The following is a 6,745-nucleotide window of genomic DNA, read 5'->3' as shown; positions in this document are numbered from 1 at the left end:
GATTGCCTGGGGCAGTCCCAGTTTATGTCTGTTGTTCCAACTATCAGTAATAGGCTCCCAAAAAGTTTTTCTGTTTGGGTTATAAATTATTTGGTGAGCTTGCATAAGGGAACACTGGCCTTTCCCACTTGACCCACCATGACCCACCTGATGCAGACTTTCCCCCTGTGTGAGGAAAGTGCAGTTCAGACAGCCTTTTATGCACGGCCCTGCTCATTCTCTAAACCTCAAGCTCTTTTGCTGTCAAACACACATAACTAGTTTATCTCGCTAGAAATGTGTTCTTTTATTCAAAAAATGTCATCCTTCTTTCTTTTTTTTTTTAGCAAGAAAGACTGTAGAATAAGCAAAAGTTTTGATTGTTGGTAGAGTTCAAATCCCAGCTGAATCACTAGTTGTAGATTACTTGTTAGAGAAAATGTCTATCTCATATAAAATTATGTCAACTAAGATACCGCTTTCAAGATTCATGGTATGTGACAGGTGTCCAAGAGCGTTCATTTTTACTGGAGTGACAGTTAGAGGAGTTTCAATATAATTTCATTAAATTAAGTAAGCTTAAGTTATGGTAACATTAAATAAGTGAAATTCAGCAGGGAATTCTGTGTGTTCCTACAATTTTGCTCCCACTTAGAAGTGAGAACGTGTAGTATATGGTTTTCTATTCCTCTGTTCGTTTCCTAACTGAATTTAAACTCATTCCCAGACCGCTTGTCCCCCTCAAGTGATGTACACTGAAGAAAGAGCCTCCTTCAGGCTGTGAGGTCTTCCTATAATCCTGAACAATCATTTCCCATCATGAGACTGCTGTACCTTCTCCTTCTCTTTCTCGGATGTCTGATACAAACAGCCTCAGGTAAGCTACGAGCTCACCTGGAGGATGACGAGGTAGATGCCCTTGGAGCTGATGCAGGCCAAATTGATTTATAAGCCAAGGAGGCACGGAAATAGGGGGTAACTGAACAGCCGCAGGGCTGAACAAAAGCACAGCATGTACAAGAAATGCCATTTTACAACTCAGGAGAGAGAAGCTTAAAGAAATTAAAAAAAAACCTTTCCCAAGATAATGTGTATCTAGTTGTTGCAATAGATACCAGACTTAACTAACAATTGTGATAGATAACATTAACAGTAGGTAAACCATAGCTTACAAACCATTTCCATGAGATTCAAAACAGTGGCAACGACAACACTAATACTAATAGCAAATAATGCTGACCACTTTCTCTTGACCAGACATCAAAACAAATATTTGTTGTGTTTTAACATATTATCTCCCATGTACTCCTCATAAGAATATTTATGGGGCAGGTATTTTTAACCCTGTCTTACATATGAGACTAAGAAATGGCATCACTTGTCCAAAGTCACAAGGATTGTATGTGGCGAAGCCTAGATTCAAGCTCAAGTTGGTTTGGTTCCAAAGATTATGCTGTTACTAAATTCTCAACAATACCTGAAAATAAAAATGAACAGTTTTAAGTGTGGGTATGTCCCATGCAACACTTGGGACAAGCTTACACGACAAGAGGATTCGTTGTTTATCTGATATTCAAATTTAACTAGAGATCTCACATTTTCCTGGCAACCTCCTGTGTATGTCACATGGACCAGGTTACGCTGTGTCAAAAACAACATTCAAATCCTGGCATCCTAAAAAGAGCCAAGGTTTAATTCCCACTTCTGGTACAAATGCTTTGTGGCCATAGGGCTGCTCTGCTCCCTGTAGCTGCTCCACCCCACTGGTGGAGTGGCCACAACCTTGACTACTGCTGGCCACTGCAAAGGAAGGAACTCTGAGGTTCTCACACCCACAGGTAAGGGCTGCAGCCCTGCAAGGACACGTCACTTCTGCTCAAAATTTATTATCCAAGCAAGTCTCACTGGCCCTTCCTAACGAAAGGTAGGGAGGCAATCCTACTTCATGGCAAGAAAATAGCCAGATCTATTTGGTGAACAGCTTAACACCCTAATTGTGATAGATAGATAGATAGATAGATAGATAGATAGGCAGACAGATAGACAGATGATTGATGATAGATCAGATAGATAGATGATAGACAGAATATAGATGATAGAGAATAGATTAGACAGATGATAGAATAGCTATAGATATGGATGTGGTTACAGATATGAACATATATCTGTATCTATGTATATATCCTTCTTATGAGAGATTAGGAGCGTCTGTGACTCACAAAGGAAAACCTGGTTGCCCATAACTATAGTTGTGGTGCAGTAGGAATTAGAAACCAAGTTTCCCAATCTTAGGTGAGTATACTTTCCATCACAACGCCATGCCTTTAAAAGACATAAACTCTAATGGAAACCCTTCACACTCACTGTTTTCTTATGGTTGTTGGTCATTCTCTCTGGATCTTTAGACCTGCTCTCTGTATGACTAAGGTCAACCTCCTTGATGTAGGGCCATTTGCTTTCCAGCCTAGCTCCCTGAGCATAGGAAGGCAGTGCTTACTCCATGCCTCGGCTTTGACATTAAAAGGATCACAATTTATAAAAAAAACTCACACTTCACAGAATATGGGAGGCACCATACTGAGGAATCAGAATACTCAGGACCCCACTTTCGTTATCTATCCATTCAATACTTATTGACTAATTCGCACTCAGTACTTGGAAAGCTTTGCCCTGTCTAGACAAAGGAAGGCACTTGAGAAAGCTTTTATGGCGAGCATGTGGAGGGAAGTGAAATTTATAGTTCTAGCCTTGCAGCACAGTCAGAAGAGACTACTACAGCAGTCGGCAAGCCTTTTCTGTAAAGGGCTAGGTAATGAATACTTTGGGCTTTGTGGACCATGTGATCTCTGTCATAACAACTCATCTCTGCCTGTGTCGGATGAAAGCCACAGATGATGCGTAAATAAATGAGTGTGGCTGTTGTCCTCTAAAACTTTATTTATGGACACTGAAATTTGAGGTTCATGGAATTTTCATGTATCACCAAATTTTGTTTTGAATTTTTAAAAATAAAGATGTAAGAACCGTCCTAGGTTCGCACATCATATCCAAAGAAGCAGAGTTAGTTTTGCCCTGTGACCTTTAGAGTGCTAAACAAGATGAATGCTAGTAACTTTTTTAAAACAGGATTTTACTTTTTTGTTTCTTTACCCCTTCTTCCCTTGTAGGATATGAAAGAAAGGATGTATTCCTTGAATGTGAACACATGGGTGGTGCCTGCAGGCACCAAAAAACCCACGGATGCTCTATCCTGCCTGCACTGTGCAAAAGCCGGCACAAACACTGCTGCAGGCTGTAGCTGCAACAGCCAGAGGGGCCACAGGGTAGTCCAGGAGAACCACGGCCCCTGACTTCTGCTGAATAAAGCCGTCACCACCCATGGGACCCTGCTGCTGAGAGCATGCTTAACTTATAGACCGTTGGACCGGAGGCGGGAGAACTTAGAATCTGGGTTTGGTCACACCACTAACTCCCTGATGAATTTTGAATAAGGCCTTTCTTTTCCTAGGTTTCAGTTCCTGCACCTCTAACCACCGAAATGGGTATTTTCTAAGACACCCGTATGCTGCTTATATGTCTGTGAATCTATGGATTTTTGGATGAGGGCTGTGCGTGTGCACACGTGTGTGTGTGTTGGCTATAAGTTCAAAAGTCACAGAGGTTTTATTTTTGTTTTCGTTTTCAAGACAGGTTCTCACTCTGTGTCCCAGGCTGGAGTTCAGAGGTGTAATTGTGGCTCACTGCAGCCTCGAATCCCTGGGCTCAAGCGATCCTTCCACCTCAACCTCTCTAGGAGCTGGGACAACAGGCATGAGCCACCAAGCCTGGATAATTTTAAAAAAAATTTTGTGGAGACAGGATCTTGCTATGCTGCCAGACTGACCTCAAGCAATTCTCCCATCCAAAGTGCTGGGATTACAGGAGTAAGCTACCACACTCAGCTCTCACAGAGATTTTATTCACACTTGTTTGTATCCTTCTCCCTTAACAACTCTTGGGTATCCAGCAATGGATCCCAGTTGATTATTAAACAGCTAAGAAAATAAGTTGGCCTTCTACAGAAATATTTAACTTGGCACTTAGGCATTAACACATAGAATCAGAACTCAGACATTGCTGAAATCAACTCATCGATTTATAGAGCATCGAGATTTTGAGAGACAGTGATTATTTTCTTCTCTCCAAAGGTACCTTTCCAAATATCAATATTTCTTTAAAATCATTTTCTTAGAACCCAAGGAATTGTTTTCAGCATCGATAAGATCAAATTTTACAGTGGAAAGCCTGCTGATTAGACTGGAAATGTTTCCCATTTTGAAACGGTCCAGAAACAATTTCTGAATCATCTTTTCTTTTATCGGCTTCCTTTATTCAACTAAACTGAACTCTCATACACCATGGATAGGAATGCAAAATAGTATGGCTGCTCTGGAAGACAGTTTGGTAGTTCCTTGTAAAGTAAAATATACACTTACCTAATGACCCAATAATCCCCCACATGGACATTTATCATAGAGAAATGAAATGTATGTTCAAACTGAAAACATGTATGTAAACGTTTATAGCAGTTCTATCAATAATTGCCCCAAATTGTAAGAAACACAGCTGCCTTTTGACCAGTGAACTGACCGTGGTATGTCACGTAAGGAAAGACCACACAGCAACAATAAATGATTGATGCATTCAATAACATGGATGAATCTTAAAGGACTGTTGAATTAAGAAAGCCAGACATAAAGGCTACAGATTGTATGGCTCCATTTACATGACACTGAAGGCAAAACTGTAGGCTTAGAAACCAGATCAGTGACTGTCGGGGTTTCAGAGTCACAGGAGGGTTTGTCTCAAAAAGGTAATATGTTTTGGCTGCGTCCCCACCCATATCTCATCTTGAATTCCCACATGTTATGGGAGAGACCCAGTAGGAGGTGATTGACTCATGGGGGCAGGTCTTTCCTGTGTTGTTCACCTGACAGTGAATAAGTCTCATGAGATCTGATGGCTTTAAAAAGGGGAGTTTCCCTGCAAAAGCTGTCTTCTCTTGTCTGTTGCCACGTAAGACATGCCTTTCACCTTCCACCATGAGTGTGAGGCCTCTCCAGCCACATGGAACCGTAAGTCCAATAAACCTCTTGCTTTTGTAAATTGCCCAGTCTCGGGTATGTCTTTATCAGCAGTGTGAAAATGGACTAATACAAAGAAACTGGGGGTGAAGGCCATATAGAAGTGTGGCAGTGAACACAGGGCTCTGCATTTGCAAATCCCTCAGATCTCAACACCACAAACTTTGAATTTTACTATGTATAAAGTAGCCTGATGGGAAGAAAAATGGAATGCAGATTGTGACAAATAAATCTAACTGTATTAAAAATTTTGCACATAAAATAATGTATTAAATATATTACTCATTTCTGGTGTTTATTTTCTATCTCCCTATTATTATGTAAACACCACCAAGGTAGGAATTTTTATATTGCTTTGTTCACTGCTAGGTAAACGTTTATTGACAAAAATGAACGAATGAAAGTTAACATAATTGGTAATTTTCTCTGAGTAGTCAAACGATGTGGGGAGGCAAATCAGAATTCTACCTCACTCTACTGATTGTGAACATTATCACAAATTTGACAATACACACATGTAACATTTATATCTGGTGCTCCCAGCCTCTCCTCTTTCTTCATCCATGACAAAGTGTTCCCACTACGTTTTTCCCACTAGGGCTCTTTCCTTTCCCTCCCCTCCTCCCTGAGGTTTGTTCTACTACTACTGGACCAGTCCTGTGTGCTTGAATCAAGAAGAAAAAGGAAGGAAGAAAAGGAAATAGAAACAGGGGGCTAGAGCTGGGATCAAAAAAAAATTGGAGAGAGATGATGGTGAATCTGTGAATAATGAGAAAAATATATGGGAGAACAAAGGAGTTTTTCACTTCATGGCGAAGAAATACAAGTAAGAGACTGAGTTATTTCTAAATTACTAGCTGATTTCCAAGCTCTTCTGGTAATAGTAGATTATGTTCCTGATGGACAGATAAACTGTTCTGACACAGCATGCTGTGAACCCAGTTCATAGGCACCAAAAGTATTCAAAATCTAGTAACAATCCCTGTAAACAGACTGTATAGGAAGCCAGTGCCAATAAAAAAACAATTGGAGAAGTTAATATTTGTATCTTTATTTGGATATCTTTACTCATCGTTCATCTGCAAACCTGTGCTGAATTTTCTGTAGTTAACTCATCAATTGGGACCTGGTCATGGTTCTGTTTGTCACTCATCACAGTGCCAGCCAAACTCTTCTTTTCCATGTGATTGTTTAGGTTTCGGCAGCATGTTTCATGTTTGTGTGTCTCATGCTTCTCCTTGGCGTTTGCCTCCCCAGGCGCTTTGCAGTATTTGCAGTCTCCATCCTCCCACCCCAAACGTGCATTGTAAATTACAGAAAGCAATGGTCATCTCTAAGCTAACTCCCTCACCAGAGCAGATCACAGATGCTCGTACTGGAGGAAAGACTTGCTCAGGACACTACAGCTGATGCTGAGACCTGGACAAGAAAAGTGACCAAGGAAGGCACAAAATAATCACACTTATCCCAGGACTCCAGCCTTACAGCATAAGCCTCTGACATGCAACTGGAATTCCTACCTCTCAACAGGCTTCTGCCTGCATCTCCATGCGGGACTGACTACTTTGGGTAGTCTCTCTGGACAGGTGTGCCTCCCTCCTACCCATCCCAACACCACAATGCTCCCAGGACTGTACACCCTC

At 41.1% G+C, this 6,745-nt stretch overlaps 1 long non-coding RNA gene across 1 annotated transcript; it reads left to right on the top strand.

Moving 5' to 3' along the window:
• Positions 1-673: 673 nt before the first annotated feature.
• On the top strand, positions 674-3,363 carry LOC116545764. Its single transcript, XR_004266435.1, has 2 exons — positions 674-856; positions 3,147-3,363. It is a non-coding gene; the product is annotated as an uncharacterized LOC116545764 (long non-coding RNA).
• The last annotated feature ends 3,382 nt before the right edge of the window (positions 3,364-6,745 follow it).

This window comes from Sapajus apella, unplaced genomic scaffold, assembly GCF_009761245.1.
Source record: "Sapajus apella isolate SASKATOON/1434 unplaced genomic scaffold, GSC_monkey_1.0 scaffold367, whole genome shotgun sequence".
Classification (NCBI taxonomy): domain Eukaryota; kingdom Metazoa; phylum Chordata; class Mammalia; order Primates; family Cebidae; genus Sapajus; species Sapajus apella.
Note: the sequence above shows the minus strand (reverse complement) of the source record. Positions and strands in the feature narration are given on the sequence as shown.